Source organism: Otolemur garnettii, unplaced genomic scaffold (genome assembly GCF_000181295.1).
Source record: "Otolemur garnettii isolate 467f Iridium unplaced genomic scaffold, OtoGar3 scaffold00034, whole genome shotgun sequence".
Lineage (NCBI taxonomy): Eukaryota > Metazoa > Chordata > Mammalia > Primates > Galagidae > Otolemur > Otolemur garnettii.
In genome coordinates, this window is record NW_003852429.1 from 10,733,808 (window position 1) to 10,755,343 (window position 21,536).

At 39.1% G+C, this 21,536-nt stretch overlaps 1 protein-coding gene across 7 annotated transcripts in view; it reads right to left on the bottom strand.

The window, feature by feature from the left end:
• Positions 1-21,536, bottom strand: part of FGF14 (fibroblast growth factor 14) — a 670,572-nt gene that overhangs the window by 46,938 nt on the left and 602,098 nt on the right. The window lies entirely within an intron of this gene.

A 21,536-nucleotide genomic window follows, 5' to 3' on the forward strand; every position in this document is an offset into this window, starting at 1 on the left:
ATGCTCATCATCCTTAATCATCAGAGAAATGCAAATCAAAACTACTTTGAGATATCATCTAACTCCAGTAAGATTAGCCCACATCACAAAATCCCCAAACCAGAGACGTTGGCGTGGATGTGGAGAAAAGGGAACACTTCTACACTGCTGATGGGAATGCAAACTAATATGTTCCTTTTGCAAAACTGTTTGGAGAACACTTAGAGAGCTAAAAATAGACCTGCCATTCGATCCTGCAACTCCTCTACTAGGTATATAGACAGAAGACAAAAACCACATTGTAACAAAGATATTTGTACCAGAATGTTTATTGCAGCCCAATTCATAATTGCTAAGTCATGGAAGAAGCCCAAGTGTCCATTGACCCATGAATGGATCAATAAATTGTGGTATATGTACACCATGGAATATTATGCAGCCTTAAAGAAAGATGAAGACTTTACCTCTTTCATGTTTACATAGATGGAGCTGGAACATATTCTTCTTAGCAAAGAATCTCAGGAATGGAAGAAAAAGTATCTGATGTACTCAGTCCTCCTATGAAAGCTATAACACAAATATAGCCCAAGACTATGGGGAAAGGGGAGAAGGAGAGGAGTGGGGAGGATGGGTGGAGGGAGGGTCATTGGTGGGACCACACCTAAGGTGCATCTTACAAGGGTACATGTGAAACTTACTAAATGTAGAATATAAATGTCTTAACACAATAACTAAGAAAATGCCATGAAGGCTCTGTTAACCAGTTTGATGAAAATATTTCAAATGGTATATAAAACCAGCACATTGTACCCCATGACTGCATTAATGTACCCAGCAATGATTTAATAATAAAAAAAAGGAATGAGCTACCAAGCTTTGAAAATACACAGAATAATCTTAAAAGCATATTACAAAGTGAAAGAAGCCAAACTGAAAGTCTTTATAGTATGTGATTCTAACTCGTCAACATTCTGGAAAAGGCAAAAGGATGGGGACAATGAAAAGACCTGTGGGTGTCAGAGTCTGGGCGTGGGGTGGGGTGAAGGAGCACAGAGGATTTTTAGGGCAGTGAAAATCGCATGATACTGTAATTGTGGATGCAAATCATTATACAATTGTCCAAGCCTACAGAATGGACCTCAGGAATGAACCCTAACATAAGGGAAGATCTCCGGCTGATAACGATGTGTCAACGTGGGTTCCTCTCTTGTAACAAATCTACACTCTGCTGGGAAATACCGATAATAGGCAAGGCGATGTGGGGGAGGGGAGTATACGGAAAATCTGCACTTCCCTCTCAGTTTCGTTATGAACCTAAAAGCACACCAAAAAGTAAAGTCTGTTTATTTTTAAATAGAATAAATCTTAATATATTGTACTTTTTGAAATTTTTTTTTTCTTGTGGATTTTTTTACATTCATAGTGGCTAATTGACTGATGAATGGGTTGGGTCTAACCACATGATCCTTGTACAAGCCATTCGCTGTACAATAACATGTGTTGACACTTTTAAAATAAAAGGTACTAGTGATTTCCTTATGTTTGCTTCATATCTGTGTCTTCATCTCAACACAGGGTGTATTAGTAAAATAATATAATCCAATATTTTCATTAGAATGCTAGGTATTATAAATGGGATTCATTAAAACAAACATTTGGATAATAGATGACAGATTAAATTTAGTGATTAATAGAATAAATATTACATTTATTAAAAGAATCACCTGAAATCTTTGTGTTAAGCCTATTACCTAACCTCAGAGTTGAAAATGCTTAGATTATTAATAAGGCAAAATATACTCTTGTAATTGTTTCCTTGTATGAAGTTTCTGTAATTATAGAACAAGAAATAAATGTTAATCACATATTAACAAGTCATTACTATTAAATTGCATAGTCTAAAGTACCAAATAAGAATCTAAAAAACTAAAATGGATTGATATAATGGTTATATACTAAATCAGAGGCTTTTAAAATAATTGTTCATTTAGAGGAATCAGTAGAACATACTGCATTTAAAGACAAACTAATTAATAGTAACTGAAGGTATGTTACAGTGTTCCAGGAATGTTATTTGGAATCCAATGATGCCACAGACCTATCAAGGAACTTATTGAGGAAATACACACCTAACTGTAAGAAAAGATAGATTTAAAACTATATAAAACAAAATTAAAACAGCTTGTGAATAATATTTTCAAACTGCGAATATAATACATGTTGAGTTAAGTACCCTAAGAAATTTTACAAATGTGTAAATCCTAAACACATCTATAGAGTAGAAGGAGGTTTGGGTGCAAATCATCATGGATCTTCTCACTTCTCCCTGGAGGAAGACTCTAATCCCTGTGGACTTAGCTCCACCTGACAGCACGTTTTACCAGCCGTGGGCCAGCACTCTATCTTTGTGCACACAAAGAGGGTTTAAGACAGTCTCAGCAAATACACCGAGGCTAATGAGACACATGATGACAAGTTAATTTAACACGTTGCTAGGCTTTAATTATTAAACGCGAGGAATGGCCTTTTTTCCAACTATTGACCTGAGAGAAAATTTCTTCTCATTAGGAGGAGGCTAAAAATCAGGACAAGAGCATTAGCAGATTATCATCATTTGTGTGGACCAATTTTATTAAGAAATAAGTCTATGTAAGCAACTAAAATGAAATCGTTGAAACTAACACGGAGTGCTTCAGTGAAATTATATCCACAGCACATTTTGGATTTCAGACAAACATCTGGATGCCACTCTATCAGGGCTGTGGCAGGAGTGCTATTCAATGCCTACATTGGACACATTTGTACAGCACAGTAAATAATATATTCAAATACAGAAGCCATTTACACCGTGATGAAGGCCTCAAAGAACTAAGAAACTGAAAAATGCCAGAAGCATTTTTAAACTGCACAGAATCCATTGTTGAGCCCCTCCCATTTCATATAAGTAATATCAGATTGTCGTTGAATGAAGAAAGGAAATAGTTGCAATATTTCTCTACAAAGCTCGCGTTCTGAGTAGTCGTAAATCGCTGGTCTGGACTGAACTTCCAAGTACAAGAGACTATTCATTATATTTTGGGGTAGACGCTGCCTTTATTTTCTCTTCTCTTAGACTAGGAAGGCTTTGGTTTCTATAATTACTTTCCATTTATCCCTATTTGAATGTGAGTAAAATTTTCTATTAATTAAACCTGAATTCACTCTAATTGGTAAGTTTAAGACAATGACAGGGAATAAATTAGAGCACATATCTCAACCAAAATAGGTCTTAGAAAAACAGACACATTATGTGAAAATGAAGCAATATTAAGAAAGCAGAACCCACAGATTACTCAAGTTCAAAGGCAAAAATAAATTGTAGGGTTAAAGTTAGAAAATACAAATTCCCCTTCAAAGGTAAATTGTTGGAAAAAGCCTCTGAGGGATATTGCTTAAAAAATCAAAAAATGGGCTCGGCGCCTATAGCTCAACCGGCTAAGGTGCCAGCCACATACACCTAAGGTGGCAGGTTCGAATCCCCAGCCCGGACCCGCCAAACAACAATGATGGCTGCAACCAAAAAAATAGCCAGGCGTTGTGGCGGGCGCCTGTGGTCCTAGCTACTTGGGAGGCGAAGGCAGGAGACTCGCTTGAGCCTAGGAGTTGGAGGTTGATGTGAGCTGTAATGCCACAGCACTCTGCCCAGGGGGACAGCTTGAGGCTCTGTCTCAAAAAAAAAAAAAAAAGAAAAAAGAAAAAAATGATTTTCCTACATAGAGGAGAGAAAAGACTCACCCAAGAATCCAAATTCTGAGCTATATTTAATAATCAAGTTGTCTTAGTATTTATAATCTATTTTTTATCTATAAAAATATTTTTATTTTATAATCTATTTTTTATCTATAAAATTTTTTTTTATAATATTTAGCAAAAGAAACTATCAGAGAGTCCATGGAACCATTGTTTTACATTAAGGTCGAGTTGGACGATTGGAATTAGCTGGCCTTTTTGTATGACTTTCTGACCAGTGTTTACCGACTTGCTTCACTCCATCAGGGAAGCAGGAGCTGATGCCCATTAGTTCAGATCGGTGTATATTCCCCATTTTCTTCTCTTCACACCCAGAAGGAAAGGATTTAAAAATTCAGCCTAACATTTTAAGGCATATTGAATCATAAAACTTTTAATGCAAGGAAATCCCTTAGAAATCCTCTAACCCAATTTCTTCATTTCACAGATGAGTAATCAGATGCCCGGGGAGAGGAAGTCATCTGCCCAAGGTCACTCAGCTGACAGGAAATCCACTTTCTGACTAATGACAGGCGTTACGCTCTTTCTTTCACACCAAATGCTTGTGGACATTTTTTTTTCCAGTGATGTAGGTGAATGTGATTTCCCACAGTTTACAGGTAAACAGAAACTGAGAGGACAAAGTTATTTGTGAGAAATGACAAAATAAGAGTTCAAAAGGAGAGGTCAAGTTAGAGTGATGAAAATAAAATCACTATCAAAATAAAATTTGGTAGAAATTGGCATGAAGTCCTCCTCTAATGAACCATCCTCACACAGACCCCTCACAACTTCACAGTCAGATGCCGGAGAAGGTCAATCTCAAGAAGAGCTTCTGGCAAAACAACTGGTGGCCAAAAGACTAGTTTAAATGGGTTTCACGAACCCAAGCGGAGAAGGTAACAGTCCACGGGGTTTGAAGGCAGACGGCTTGTACTAAAGTCCTAATGTGGACACATTTGTGACCATCATCTGCAAATTCTCTGTAATTTTTTTTAATAGATGCCTCTCTACTCAATCATAATATCTCTGAGGGTGGCACTAGACCTGGTTCACTCTCTCCTATATCCTAAAGTTTTGCACTGTGCCTAATGTCAAGTAGAGACTCAGTAAATACTTCTTGAATCAATTATTAGGTATGTGACTAACCCTCTCTGAGTCTCAGTTTCCTCATTTATGAAATAAACAATCCACTGCTAGGAAATTTCTTAGAAAATTCCAAAGTGCTATAGAAATATCAGCAATTTAGCATGACTGATAAATGCTACCAATAATAGTTAAAGAACATTCCTTGAAATGATGTATCCTGAAAATGCTAAGACTAGTAGAATATACTTGTTTCCAAATGTTTGAAGAAGTATTTTATCAAAAAGAGATTGGACTTGTTTTTGCACGTTGTTCCAGAGGAGTAGATTAGAGACCCGCTGGCTAGATGTGTCTCAACACAAGGGCAGTATCTACAATAATTAGAATTTTTTTTTAAGTCCCTTTCTATCCTTGGAAACAAGTTGAGACCGTGGATTTCTTACTTGGGGAGTGTAAAATGTAGAACAGCCTGTGGCAGAGTAGGGAAGGGGTAAGGGCTTCGACCTAAATCAAGCTTAATTAATCATATTCCAAGCTCAATGCATTACTAGTTTTAAAAGCTTTCACAGGTATTTAATGTGGTCAAAGGGGATTATTCTGGTCTTGAATTCCTGCCTACCTCACCCAATCCCATCAGTGGATATGTTTAAACAGAAGTGAACATGATGAAAGAAACAACCTCGCATTGTACAAAGAGTGGACCTTTGAATTCAAGGTCACATCCAGCGGAAAGTCTATGAATACAGGATAGAGAAACCGAAACTTTTGAAGGTGGTGATGAATAAATGAGCTTAAAAAAATTGAAGAGACATAAATTCTCCTTTTTGCTTTCCTAATTTAGAAATTAAGCAATAATTTGTATTAGCTACACTTCTCAACTTCCCAAAATTCACTTAAGGGGTAAGAATACTTGTATATTAATATATAAACATATCAGTTTATATATACATAAATCTACAATCATTCAAATATACATGGTACAATTCTATAGGAAAGTTCTTAATTTACTTATTTAATCAATTTGGCACATGGGTGAATTTGATTGTCAAATGCATTGACCCACAGAAAACTTTTAGAGATTTTCAGAACCTTGAATCAGTTTAGAATCTGCCTTCTCTGAGAGAAAAAAAAAATGAATGTATGTTTTAAGAAAAACATTTGGCCCACAGATGATATAAGGGAAAGCTTTTCCCTTTTAAATAGCTGCTATTTTTATAAATGGAACTGTATCAACTTCTCCATAAGGAGAAAACACACTCATGTGAAGAGCTGAGAAATTCTGAGAGGCGTGTGTGTGTGTGTGTGCGCGCGCGCGCGTGTGTATTAGCGGTGCCAAGTATTTTTCTCTTACATTTAAGCAACACATTTTAGGAAACACTTGCAGTTATTTCCCCAGGCCTGGGCAGATTAGTCTTCAGGGAGGATGACATTAGGGGAAAAGTATAATTATACCCAAAGAATTTCCTAGAAGTCAGCAGGTAAGGTGAAATGGAACGGGAACGGCAAGGAGGGCACCTTCTCCTTGATGCTAATAGACACTTTCATTGGGTATTCATAGTCACCGAGCCAAGGGGGAAAAACATCCTTACCCTTTAAAATTATTCATTGCTACCAATTATCCATGTGAGCTAGAACGCTCAGACCACATTCTTAGTCCTCTCCATCAGAGACCCTGGATTTCTAAGAGTCATTATAATATAGATTGCATGGTGATGTTTTTCCAAGATGAAGGAAAATGCATTAAAAGCATTATACAACTCCCTGAAATTCAGAACTGGCCCCGTCAACAGAGACTACCTTCTATAGCAGGCGTCCTCAAACTACAGCCCGCGTGCCACATGCAGCCCGCCTAGGACATTTATCTGACCCGCTGGGTGTTTTTGCCACCGTTGCCTGTCCTGCCTAGCAGCCGACTCATCCCGAGGCCTGCAGTCTGGCCCTCCAAAGGTCTGTTTGAGGAAACTTGTTCTGCAGTTTAATTTTCTGATTCATATGGGACATTTCACAGTTCCATTAATATAGATGAAAATGCCACACACAGGTACCCAGAGAAGATGTCCCAGCCCTTCCCTCCTTCCTGTCATTACCAGTGGGGACAGCTTTTTGCATCATCTCTCTCCGAGTGAAAGGTTGATATTCAACTGTGTTTGTCAGCTAATCAGCCAGAAGGTGAAGCTATTAACATGGAGAACCGGGCTCTGGAAAGGCAGCTGTTCTGTGAACCCCAAAATGAACATCAGGTGGTGGTAGCACGGCCATCGTCACCTGGAGCCGTAACTATCAGGATGTCTTTCTCTCCAGGGCATTCACAAAGATCATAATCACACTTTATTTTCCTTTGAAACTTGTCATTCAGGGACTCCATTTTCAGTTGAGGGTTAATACACAAAATCCTCCTCCCCCCATTTCATATAGATCACTGTCAGACCACCGTAGCTGGTAGACAAGCGGCCTTCAAGGCTGACCCCTTGAAAATGCAGAAGGCCACAGCTCCAGGTGGTATCCTTAAAAGTCAAGAAGGGCAGAAGAAGATCCTGGCTGTAGCGCAAAACCCACACCCCTTCAATGGCACATCCCTGGGCTGAGATCAGGTCACACAGCTCATGTTCTGCAGCTGATCTTTGGGGGATCCTGGGGATTTTTATGTCATACTGTTTTAGTCCAGTTGGGATGCTGTAACAAAATAAATCATAAACTGGGTGTTTATAAACAACATGAATTTAATTTATTTTTCACAGTTTTGGAGGCCTGGTGAGTCCATGGTCAAGGTGCTGGCAAACTCAGTTTGTGGTAAGAGGTTCTGGTCCACAGATGATGTCTCTTTGTTGTGTGAGGCATGTCCCTCAGGTCTTTTTTAGAAGTTTGTTAATTCCCTGCATGAAGGCTGCACCCTCATGACCTAAACACTTCTCAAGGACCTCTGTTCTCGGGCTTCTTATTATAGCAAGGTCAAAAAGAGGAGCGTTGCACACTTTTTCAGGCTTTGTATGTGTACAGTGCTGTGGTCTGAATGTTTTTGTTCCCCCTCGAATTCACATGTTGAAATTGTCATCTCCAAGGTGACAGTATTAGGAGGTAGGGACTTCGGGGGTATTTGGCATTTGTCTTGTCTCTTCATCTCACTTTTAAATTCCTAGCCTTGCACACCATTTTTTTTTTTTTTTTTGTAGCCCCTCTTCTCTGTAGATTTCTCTTGACGCTAGTTGGGGAAAACGTCCTCTGTTTCATAAATGTTCGGTCTGGCCACCAGTGAGTAAAGGGGGGGAAAGTCATTAAGAAGAGTCGTTTGTTAAGATACCCATCTTCGTTAGGCGGCCTTTGTAATATCATAATTGGCAAAATTCAGAAATTGCTGTGGGTCTTAGAACAACCACGTTACACTCCAGGGCTGTCACCAAAAAGCCAGGTTTGACATCTGAATGTAACTGACACTGTTTGCTTGCTCTGAGGCAGTCTTTCCATTGTGTCCATAACTGCAAATGAGGATGACTCCCTAAGGGAAGCCTTTGGGAGCACAAACGCATAAACATCTGGGAATCAAATCTCTTTCAATTACATTAATTATCTACTATGTGCAGGAGAAAGTTTTGAATCTAAAATAACATTAATTCCATCTCAAGGTTAGAGAGAGATTTTAAACTTCCTCTAAACCTCAAATGCCCTCTAAAGCCCCAGAGGGGAAAAATCTATATGCATACTGTAATGAAACTGTGATGAAACGTGGGAAGGGAAGCATATCCTTGAGCTACTTTGCAGAGCCGCTGATAAATCAAATAGCTGTGATTCTTGCTTCAGTAAATGAGGCAAAGGGAGGTACAGGATGCCAACTTATTTACTTAAGAAGTGGTCATGATATGTTATTCTTCACAGGTGGAATTGTTGGCCTACACTTGCTTAAAACTCAAATACAGTTCAATTCTGTTGGTCCTTTCTTTGAAATCTCACTCATATTCTTCTGCTCTAAAGATGCCCATTACCATCAGCTAAGCCAGCCTGTGGTTCACCTCTTACCAATACAACTCCCACCGGGTGACTGTCACAACTCCACTCCCAGCACGGCTCTCCTTGTGAGACCCTCACCTGGCCTCGGTGTGCAGCCAATGTTCTTCTTCCCACAGACAGCCTCTTTCTGACAATCAGGTGGGGCCCCTTGCAGGCTGGTCCATGCAGTGTGCTCACTGGCCCCGACCTTGCTCTGCCACTGACTGTAACATCCTTCTCCTTCTCCCCTGCTCCCTGTTGGCAAATGCTTCTTCTGGTACGAAACCTGGCTCTTTTGAACCACATACGCTATCCCCTTCTCAGCAAAGTGTCTATGGTTTCTACTTTGGATTTTGCATATGGTTGTGTGTCTCTATGTACATGCACGGTTATATGCATAGATAGAAGACACAAATTGTAACTTAAGAAAACAACTTCTACTTCTTATGTTTCTTCCAAAATATTTGAGACCAGTTTCTTCCCTGGGATTTGAGACCAAATATTTGAATTTCTCTGTCTTCATGAAATATGCCCCCAAACCATTGATTAGTAACATTTTCTCTCCCTTCTAGTGAGAAATGTCCATTAAAAAAATGAAAACCTAAACAGCCATGGAAGATGTCAGAGAACCCTGTTATCTACACTCCCTTGCTTCCTAATTCCAAATTCCCTTCCTTGGTGATCTCCAATCCTTAACTGAGATCAAAAGTCAGGCAGACAGAGATGCCATTTACACTTATTAACAATAACCTAAATCCCTTCCTAATTTACCAATCGGAACCTAGTTTCACTATAATCAAAAACGTGTGGCAAATCTACTACTCAGACCCATAGAGAGGCTCACATCTCCCGCTGTTCTAATGTATTTCAGGGACTAATAAGCCTTTCCAAAAAATACTAATAAACAAGAAACGTGCCTCAACAATATTTTAAATTTAAAAAAAGTTGTGAAAAAACAAACCCAAAAAATAGTTGTGTTTAAATTTATGCGAATTTCATTTTGAAATATTTTTTAAGTATTTCTCAAAGATGTAAAAAGCACTTGACATAAAAGATACATCAATAAATGTGCGTGTATCTAACACAAAGTTATAAATATCTTGGATTAAACTGTTGATCTGACTATTTCACTGGAAACCCACCTGTCTCTGTTATCTTAATACGTTCATATGACGTCCAGTGTAATTTGACTCACTTAATGTACCCCAATGGCAATGTGACTACGGTAGTTCCAAAAGGAGCCAGCACATCATTTTCTAGCCAAGGGTCATGTGAAGAAGCAGTGGGATAAACTACAGGAGCTGCGTGTTACTCTAGTAATATTTTCTGGACAAATTTAAAATAGTATCTCTTTATTTTCAGGGAATGTAAAGCCCTGATAAACCTCCCTACTCTGTGGTTCTATGATAAAATATCAATGGTACCAACTTGGGAATCCAATGGTTCAGTTCTTACTAACTGAGAGTCATCTAATATCCTCAAGCATCAGTTTGGGTGTCTGGAGTGGCTAGTGTGGTGGTGGTACAATATCTGTTTAAAGTTGAGATTGGGCTAAAATGACTGATTATTAGTAAGTTGCCCCACTGGTTTGACTGATAGGACTACCATGACGGGCTAACGGGAAACGAGTTGTAAAATACTACGCACTGTGTGGGGGTACGAAGGCGTCCTCGGTTCCTTTGCTACCCCCTGTCTTTTGGAGGTAATTGTTGTTCACAGTATCTCAGCAGCCAGAAATACTGCTGCAGATTTTATAATTTTCCAGCAGGCACTTGGAAAGCACCATATGTTCTAATTTTTTCTAAGAAATTCTAGCAGCATCTTTAAAAAAAAAAAAAGAATTCATTATGTGGATGCCAATCTACAACGTAAAGTCTTTGTGACTTTGGTTCTGAAACATGAAGTCACAGCCTCCCTCACTGACTGGTAAAGACCAGTGTGTGTCTAAGTCACGAAACTGTATGTGGCGGCACACAGAGGACCTCTAAGCGGGGATGGAGAAAGGTGTGGGGCATTTAATATATTTTTTATTTTTCGTTTATGTTTTTAAACAAACTCTTTTTTAAACCTTTTCAAGAATGCTTTTCCCCCTGTCCCTTCAGACATTGAAGGATCTTTGCCACAGTTGATCCAGAAGAGAGCTCATAGCACAGCATAGACCTACCAGCTAAGGGTCAAGGAGGAAGAGAGAGGCGTGGTAGCGGGACAAAGAGGGTCAGTGAGCATTTCACCTGAATTGAGGACCTCTACTGTTCCACCAAAGCGGAGGATGTAACCCTTTGTTCTAAAACCTTCAGTAGCTTACAATCACCCTTAGGTCCACACGACCTCATCACTACTGACAGCTCTGTCCCCTGCCCTTGGGCACCTGCCACCACAGCCCCACGTCTACCTTCTTGCTGATTCTTGCACTTGTCACTCACTGATACCTCATGGACACCCATATGCTGTCCAGTGACCAGGCTTCCTCTCCCCAGACATCCCTCCATGACTTATGTCTCTGTTTTCTCTCTCTCTCTCTCTCTTTCTCCCCCTTTCTTTCTCTCCTGCCGTTTTGTGTCCCTTGAGTATCACATCTGAAATAGAGCTGCTCCCACACAAGTCTTGCCATCCTCTTATTCTGCTTTATTTTATTTCAAAGTGTTTTATTACTGCCTGAACTACACGTACTTTCAGTTTATTTGTTTATCTTTCTCCCACTTGTCTATGACCTGAAGAAGAGAAGACTGGGCCTCTTTTCTGTGTGTCCTCTGCTTTGGGAACAGAGCCTGACCATAACAGAAACTCAAAGACAAATGAATAAATGAGTATTATGTATAAATACTGAACAGTAGACTCTCCATGTTGTATTTTCTAAAAAGTGCAAGAAAGATTCAGGGACTAACCTTTACCTTCCATGCTAGAGGCCTCCTGGATCTGCATTATTATGGGTAATTATCAAACAAACATTGTGCAGGATCTTTCACCTGGATTTTATAACAAAAGACTCTGACTTTAGAATTTAACTTGCCCACTCTAAAGGTAAACACCTAAAAAGTGACTGCCAAGAATTTAGATTTAAAATTTGATGATTTTGTCTCTACATGACATAGATATTAACTAAGTTTTAAAGACATGTAGAGAGATTATAGGCTTCATTAAATTTTAGTTAAGTAGTTCATATATCACAATGTTATTTGGATGCAGAAGCTGGGATGAAATGGATGTTTGTATAAGTAAAGAACCAAATCAGCATTTGAATAAAAAAGCCTAACATTTTCTCCTTTCCAACTTCCCTTGAGCAGAGGCATCCCTTAAGATGCAGTGTGTGTGCTTTCTGGTCTGTGCCGAGCACGTTCTCTTTTTTGTGGCCTCACAAACTTCACTTTGCATTTCTATGATTGACCTTCCATCTGGATTCCAGTCTTGTCTCGTAATGTCTAGCGAACATTCACTCTTTGGGTTTTTGCCATCATGTCCCCAGACAAAGTCAATATTTCTTTTTGTCCCCAACTGGCTCCTTGTCCTGAATTTTCTTTTCCAATGGCATCATAGTGCGGGCACTGAGATTAACCAGGTTAACTACTTGACCAAATCGTCGTTATGTCCTATCAGTTCTTATTTCTACTATGTCCGTGGCTGCCACTCACCCCATCATTACTATTTTTACTGCCGGTATCACAGTATCATACTTCAAATCCATGTGAGTTCACACCTGGATTAGTACAAAAGCTTCTTAATTGATCTCTGTTTTCTGTGTCTCCCTGTTGGAATTTGTCCCGTGCATTAGTGAGAAGCCACTGGCCGCAGTTCGGCGTGGCCCCAATATGCCTTCTCACTAGCTTCTGCAACACTACTGGCCTCCAGTGCAGGGAATTTGTCTAAATTTGTTTTACTCATTTTTGCTGCCAGAACTTTTCCCACACTCTGACCATTTTTTGTAATATGGTCCTTTCTTGATTTATTCAGGTCCCCTAAGTCTTACTTACGACCCACCCTCAGGAAGCATCTTACTGGTTGTCACATTGCTCAACCACAGGAGACGCCATTAACATCTGAGCTCCAGGGAGCAAACTTTTTATTTACTGTCTGTCATCACCCTTTCTTCCTTAGTCTTACGTAATGTTTAACTGATGTCATGCTGAATATTCTTTAATCATTGCTTGAATTGTAATTTTCCAGTTCCCCATCTATTTTTCTATTCCCATCTCTTTTCCCACTTGCCAGATCTCCCCCCAGCTTATCATTGCCCCGGTGTATTTATTACACATTTGCATGTGTCTTGTATTGTATTGTATATGGTGTTGAACAAATAAGACTTGGTCTTTGCTTTGGTGCAAATTAAAGGCATCATTCACATCATTGTACGTTAGCCCACGCTATCCATGACCAACGTGCCAGCTGCTAGACAGGCTGTCACAGTGGGCTAGCAGGGTCCTGAAGGGTGTAGGCTGAGCCCTAGCCATCCATTTCATGAATAGCTCTTGGGATCATCCTTACCTTTGTTTACACTATTCCACATAAAGGAGAAACATTGAACCCCACATCTGCCAAAATGCATCCATTTTCCCTCATTGCCTCTTGGATACTCTCTGTTTGCGCAGAATGAGAAATACAGTCACTACATTTGTCATATAAAAGCACACCCCCCTCTCAAAGCACACATGCAATGCACAGGTGGATATGATGTTGGGATACTTTTAGTTTTGATTTTTCTTGATGATGTACAGATATGCAAACTATCAGAGGCAAGGATCATATCTTCTTTCTGCTTTGTAAGAAACATTTGCAATGAGGGGGAGTCCAGCAACCTCAGCTGATGAAGAAAACCTCTATTTTTAAATACCCAAAGTTTCAAAGGCTCATTTCCTTTCACAAGGAAAGAAAAATCAATAAGGCAAAACAATACTATATCTGAGTCCTGGGCAGTTTGACATATAGGTTTTGCGGTTTTAAATGTCATGTAAAGCCATTCTTGACATAAGTTTAGTAACTGGGATCTACAAATTGAACTTTAATGATGTTTAAACTAAGGTACGTTATCTACTGTCTGCCCATCTGTCTGTCTGTCTGTCTATCTATCTTGAAACTAAGCAACCTTGCATATTGCATCCTTATCCTATTAGTAAGGTAGCTGGCTCAGCAGTAACATTGTGTTAAGAAATCTTATTCCTCCTTTCCTAAATCATTGTTGAGTCCTTTCTAGATGGTATAGGGAACCAACCAAGTGTAAAGAGCATTAAAGATTAAGTTAATTTAGAGTGCTTCCTTTTTGCTGTCAGCATGTTCCAGATGTTTTGATAATAACACCAGGGACGCTACTCCCCATGTTTTAGGACACGGAACAATCACAACTTCTTGCTTAAGCTTCAGTATTTCCCACCTCACAAGCAGCACTGGACATAAGAATCATCAGTAGTCCTCAAAACTTTGTCCACCATCTGGCACACCCCCTGAGTTGATGACCCTGGCCGATGTAACCAGCCACCGGACCTCACCTTCCAGACATTGAAGCAGACTGACTGTACCACAAAGTGACCGCCACTGGCCTGGAATGCTGGTAGTGCGGCATCGGCCCGAGGCTCAGGCCACACCGTCCGGCCAGTTTGCAGAGTTATGAGAGTACTGGTCTTCCCTGAGTGTGTTTCTTTTCATGAATTGTATTTTCCTGTTTTTGTTTTCTCTCATTTATCTACAGGGACAGGGATTTTAATAGGTAAAGCCTCAGTTACTTGCAAAGATCATTCCATCGATTCTCAACCATGGAGAGAAAATAAATTTTGTATTAGTTTTCCAGGCCTGCCACAACAAAGTCCCACAGACTCAGGGGGTGATGTGGGTTAAACAACAGAAATGTATTTCCTCACAGTCCCAGAGGCTGCAGGCCCAAGATCAAGGTGCTCCAGGGTTGGTGCCTTCTGGGGTCTCCATCTGTCATAGGGGTTTCCCTCTGTGCATTTCTGTGTCCCAATTTCCTCTTCTTATAAGGACACCAGGGCAGACCTTCGTTACCTCATTTTAATTTAATAACCTCCTTAAAGGCTATCTCCAAAATATATTCACATTGGACATTAGGACTTTAGCATACACATTTGCAGGGAGGTGGACACAATTCAGCCCATAAGCTGTTCTTTTCCTGACTGTTCTATTTATTTGGGCTTCCCCCCTCCCCAGGGCTGTTGGCTATTAAGCCAAATAGCATTTTTATAGGCTGATGCAAGTCTCTGCGTGTGTGCCTTTTGGGGAACTTTAACACGGGTTTTGGTAGCTTGTATCTTCATTGTTGTTATGCTCAGGGAAGTTAATGATTCCTTTTTTATCTCTTCCTTGGCCCAACTGTCATTTAGTATAATGTTATTTAATTTCCATGCCTTTAGGTGGGGATGATAGTTTTTGTTGGAGTTGAGTTCCTCCTTTATTGCCTTGTGGTCTGAGAAGACACAAGGTAAATTTTCAATTCTTTTGATTGTGTTGAGGTTTGATTTGTGTCCTGGGATACAATCTATTTTGGAGAATGTTCCATGGGCCAGTGAGAAGAATGTATACTCTTTAGCTTTGGGATGGAGTGTTCTACATGTGTCTATCAAGCACAGTTGTTCTAGGGTCACATTTAAGTCCCTTGTATCTTTGTTTAGTTTCTGTTTAGAGGATCTGTCCAGCTCTGTAAAAGAGTGCTAAAGTCCCCTGCTATTATGGTGTTATGGGATATCTAAGAAATCAAAATTGAAAAAACAAAAAAAATTATTTTTAGAGAATTAAAAAAAGAAAAAAAAATCTTTCTTTGTAAGTGAATAAGTCTACTTTTACTTGTCAGAAAATGAAAGTTGCACAATGAAGCCAATCTCACTGCTCTATTGTCTCAAATCTATTTGTGTATTTATCTTATACCAAATGGACTCAAGACCAATTTACCCAGGCATGGATTTTTTCTCTCTCATTATATTACAATCTTTGAAGAATCTCTTATGCTTTCAGAAAGAAACTTGACACAAGCTTTTAGAAAAATTGTTTTGGAAGATCTGAGAAAAAATGCTTATCACTCTGTAATAGTTAAAAAAAGAAATCATTCTTTATTCTCCCTGAGACTCAGAAAATAAGTAGTGTTCAATGAGAATGAAGTCTGAAGCTACCTATGTTGTTTAGTATTTAAAGGGTACACTTATCATCACCAATATAAAGAAGGGAACCTTTATTTATGAATATAAGAAAGTAAAAACAGAGAACTTCTGAGTTAATAAGAGTGAATTTCAATCAAAAAAAAAAAAAAAACAACTTTAAAAAAACATCAACTATCCCCATTCCGGATTTCATGAACACAGGGAGGTCAACCTTGATAACACGTGTCACGTTGCTGTGTAATCCTGCCCCACTTTTCAATATGCAAACTGTCCATTTTCCACATTACACTATGCTATTTATATAAAATCCAGAACCCAAGGCTAATTTAGCTTTTTTCTCCAGGTAATTATTCAAAATGCAGTATAGATACTATATGGAAAAACCACTAGACTATACTTTAGAAAATTTGAAATCATTCATGTCAGTAATTAATGATGTAATATTTAAGATCTTGTCCAAGCATATATTGTGAAACTAAGCCAATAAAGCTTCCCCTAATTTCTAATCCTGCAGTAATAAAGGTAGAATCTGTCTGAATGTGCTTTGAAAACTATGAAGTCCTAACATATTGAATAGCTACCATTGTCTATCTTCATAATTATCACTGTATGAATGAGTGGGTGAACCACTGTTTCATAGCTCAAACCCAGTTAGTGACCTTCCCCATCGGTAGTTACCTTCCTTATAACTCTCATCGCTTAGCTTTATTAGAACTCACATCACACTGCACATTGATTGCATGTTTACTCATCTGTTTTTCTGTTGGGTTATGAACCCCTAAAAAAAAGGATCATGTCTGCAGGCAGCTCCAGTTCCAATGCCAAGCCTCTGTGGCTCTCAGGAGAAACTCGCTACGCTTTCAGACTGCCTCTCCTCAGAGCACAACGGCTGCTTTTCACTCTGGGGAGCAGACGTCCTGTCCTCTCTCTGTAGTCCTCACCAGACTTCTCTCACGAGCCCCCCATCCCGAGTGGTGATGTAGGCATATTTCCAGCGTTCTTTCAGTGCTGCCCCAACAGTGCAGGGCGGGTGAGTGGGTTTGGGGTTTCTTTTTATTCCACAACTCACTTCTGCACGTGGAAAAGTTTAAATTACACAGATTTGCCAGGCGTCTCCCATTACCTTTTTGGGTCTTTCTCTAAAGTCACCAAGGCAGTTCTGCCAGTGTGACTTAGAGTTCGGGCACTCCAGTGCTGGGTGCCTCAATGATTCGGGGGAACCACCCAGCTAATTTGAGGTTGCTGAAATGTCTGCTCTTTGATTTCCCTGTCCAGCCTGCCTTTGTCAGATGAGAGCAATTAACTAGTAATGAGGGCTGTGACTGGGAAAATTAATTTGGGGAAGTGTAATCACCATCCTCCCTCTAGGAAATTTACGCACGTGTGTAAGCACTGAGGAAAACCCCAAAATACCTGCTAGGGGAATAAAAAGGAGCAACGTTGAGAAGGAATGCTGAATTAATTAACTGATTATGTTCCCAGAGCATGTTGTTACGAGAGACAAAATCGATTCTTTTAATGTGACTTGGACATTCCATGCTTGCCTTCCTTGCCTACTTTGTGCTCAAGTTCAAAACCAAATATAAGGGGGAAGAAGGGCAGACATTTAATTGGATCTTTCAGTGTGCGTTTTCTACGTAGTTCCCAGTTTTGTGTTGATGATATTGACTAGGAGGATTTGCTTTTCAGTCTGGAAGCATCTACAGACTGACCTGTCTCAGGTTTTAGATATTTATCTGCCCTTTTTATCCACGTTGCTCCCTCTCCCTCCTTCTTCATCCTTCTTTGTGCCTTTTTCACTAAATATGTATTTTTTTCTAACTGTGTACATCCCTTGTAAGATTCTCTTTTTTTCCTCCTGTTGAAGGACTTATGATGTGGACCGCGCCCCCCAACCTTAGTCACTGTCCTTTTAGGATTTATTAGTCACTGTGATTCACACACGTCTCTAATGTCAGGCCTTCCTATTTCCCTTTCTTGTGGTGTTTTTGCCTATGTTCAGAGTCTTTTCATTCTAATTTTTCAGTACTAGAATTATTGTCTGGAATGGAGCTCTCTTCCTGAAGAAATAACTTCTCCCCATTTTTGCCTTTTCCACTGTTCACGTTCCTTTCTGTGTCTCTGGGATCATAACTCTGGAACCTGTGAGGGGTCCCCTTTCCCTCAAACATTATCAGTGCCCCACACCACAGTTTCTGATCTCCGGGCTGGTCCTGTGAGCACCAGTCCTCATTTCTCACCTCAAGTCATAACGTGTGACTCACTTGGAAAACCACATCCTTTGGTCTTGTCAATTTAGACCCCCTCATTTTAGAACCTTTCACAGATTCCCTGTGCATCATAAGGTTGATCATCTGAGTCTCCTAAACCATTCTCTATTCATTTGGATCACTTCAACTTTAAAGCATCATCTACCAGGCACCAGAATTGTGTTCTCCACTTTTGAAGGTTCCAGTAAAATTCAGAGAATCTGAAGGACTTAAGAGCCTATGGTGAAGTAAGGTGAGGAGAGGTCATCCATTCATCCAGAGTGAATTTATAAAATTCCTCATAGATACAGCGAGTTTTTTTTTTTTTAAGGTAGAACAATAAAGAGAACATTAAGTGAAACATTCTAATAATATCCATATATGCATCATGTTAATAAGAGGGCTGTTTATTAAGAACGATCTATCACCCTTTGATCAGACAATTTGCAGATTCTCCTCCTCTTACTGTTTCAGTGAATATCTTTACACTATATATTTTTTCTGGCTTTAGCACAAGAGGTTTCAACTCCCTGCTTTAGCCTTTGGCCAGATGTTATGCGCCATTCCGATTTTACGACCCTTCTGGCCACCTCCATCATTCAATCTTATAATCACTTCAGTTTGTTTCCTGGATAAAGGTCTAATTCTAATGCTTTATGTCCTTCACTATCCTTTAATTTTCCCCAAATCTCATTTTTACCAAACTTTTTTTTTTAAATATTACCCTCATTTGACTCCCTGCTGTTCACTGTATCTCTTTTCAGCCTGTCATCCAGGAGTTCCTTATTTTTTTCTAATTACATCCAATAAGAGTAACTGCGATAAACATGAAAGAACTCAGCCGCTTCCAGTTTCCAGAGCACAGTCAACTGTACTTGAGTGAAGGGAAATTCGGGTGCACGGGTATGGTTACTGGCTAGTTTCATTTGTTTTTGTTTAACTACCTGTTCTGCTCCAGAATTAATCTTAATTCTACTTACTTGAAACAGAATTGGAGCTTAATTCTACTCACTTGCAACATTTATTGAATGGCTTTCCTCTATAGACCATGTTTTGAGACATATTAAATGCTCCAGAACTAGATAAATGCGTGTTCACCACCTGTACATGGACCAGAACTCCATAAATCTAGCTGCAATTTTCACACTTCAGTGTGTCTTATTCTTCCGTTTGGGAAAATGGTAAAAGGCTTATTCCCACCACAGAGATGCTGGTTACATAGTTTGGGGCTTGTATTCGAGGATGAATATTTTAAATAAGGATACCAGGTGATTCTGGTACAACTTGACCTCATATCATATTGTGATAAACATTGGTAAATGATGGAGAAGAATAATTTAAAAATTTTAGAGCATCTTCAATTTGTCACATTTGTCTTCCTGTGCACCAACTATAATATGGATTTTGTACCAACGTTTGTGCCAGAGAACATGCATATGCTTGCATTGGAAAGTGACTGCTATTTTATCTTTGGTTCAATCCATAAGACAGATGAAGTAAAGGATTTGCAAAGTGTTGATGGAAATACTTGCTAACGTACACAGGTTAGCTATTTCTGTGGGTGACTGTGAAGGGGCCGTGGTGTACGGAGAAACCCTCACCTTCCTTTTCATCCCTTTCTCCTTCTAGCTGGGTGGCCTTGGACAAACAGGAGATGTCTCCAATTTGCATCCCCTTTGAGTAGACCATAGGAATGGCACTCTTACTTCAAGGCCACTGTGAGGCGTCAGTGAGAATGTGCTATAAGTTACCAAGGATAGGAGCAAGAATTAGGTGGCAGTAATATTTTGGGATCTAAAGAATTGTGAGATTTAACATCGTCTGCTAGATACTCTGGCAAAAATGAGTTGATGACTTTATTCTGTCCCCTTTCTGCATTCCACCACCTCCAACTTTATATTACAATCTTTATAACTTTTGAAGCCTCATTTTAGTCCCCTGAAACTCTCTAAAATATGTCAGTTTACAGAGAATTGTTTAATAAACTTTCAAGTGAGGAATTTTACAAACATATCTACTCTTGAATAGTCTTCTTGCTAATATTATTTCCAACTACATTATACGATACCTCCTTTCTAAGGGGGTTACTATTAGTGAGAGGATCTATCATGAACTTCTGCAACAGCAAAGCATAGAGAATGGCAGATTTCTAACGCTTAGGTGTAAGGCAAGATCTTTGACCTTACTACCCCTCTGCCACCCATTCATGTTACTTTTTAATTCTCTCATGGCTAATTTCATGTAAAGTTTTAAAATGTTTACTGAAACCCACAGTGTAAAAAATGTGTCCAATAATTTGAAATTTGCATAGCATTAAGAAAACAAGGTGATTGACTCTAACTCATTCCTGTGGACAGCCTACTTGAAAAGTCCAGTTCCCTGAATGCCAAATGACAAGCCAAATGTATTTATCTTTTGGCATGGAAATAATTAACACAGAGCTAACTTTCCCTGGAGAATAAATACAATTAAATATACTACCCAGTACAGGTAAATAAAAAATGCTACTGAAGTCTTATCTGGCCTTTGTGATGAATGATAAAATACAGTATAAATGAAATGGTTATAGTTGACAGAAGAAACCGCCCTACTAACAGTTCTGTTTATGGACAACTGAGTAAGAAGAAAGAAAAAATTGGCGAGTGTGATATAAAGATTTACAATTATGGTAAAATATGGCTATTTTACTATTGTCAGACAAAACCCTCAGATGGGAGGTAAAGAGCTCTAATGAGCACCCAAATACAACTTAACGTCGGACTCTGAAACAACAGGAAATAAAGCAAAGAGGTTTCTGGTACAAAATGACAGCTCTTCACTCTGGCATCACTCAGGTTGACAACTGATTTATAGGACACATGTCACAAGTCATCACTGGCTGCCTTGTAGGTACAGGCCTTGGATATTTCCAGAAAAAAAATGAAAACTATGACAATGCAGTAAAATCCCATTTCATTAGATAAGCTAGAATCAAGTCCATTCTGGAAAAAAAAAAGTCATAGAAAAGAGTTATTGACTTATGCTCCAAACCCACAGCCATTGCAAGAAGGCTATCAAGATTCAGGCTTGTTGTGAGCTGTAAATCTAACATCATAAAACAAATCTTGTGCACAGATATTTTCTTTGCCCCTTATACTGGTTTTGTTTCTTATTCTTAATCAACTGACTCTATATTTAAGAATCAAAAAAACTCCCATAAAATGGCAATTTCTGGCTTCTCTTGAAACATCAAAAGATTTAGCAATGTAGGGCCCATAATGTAGTTTTTGATACAACAATCACTTGTAGCTGAGCAGAGGCTTCCTCTTTCTTTTTATTTTAAAAATTTGATCTATTTATTCTTGTACATTGAAAAAAATTGTAGTTTTTCATATTT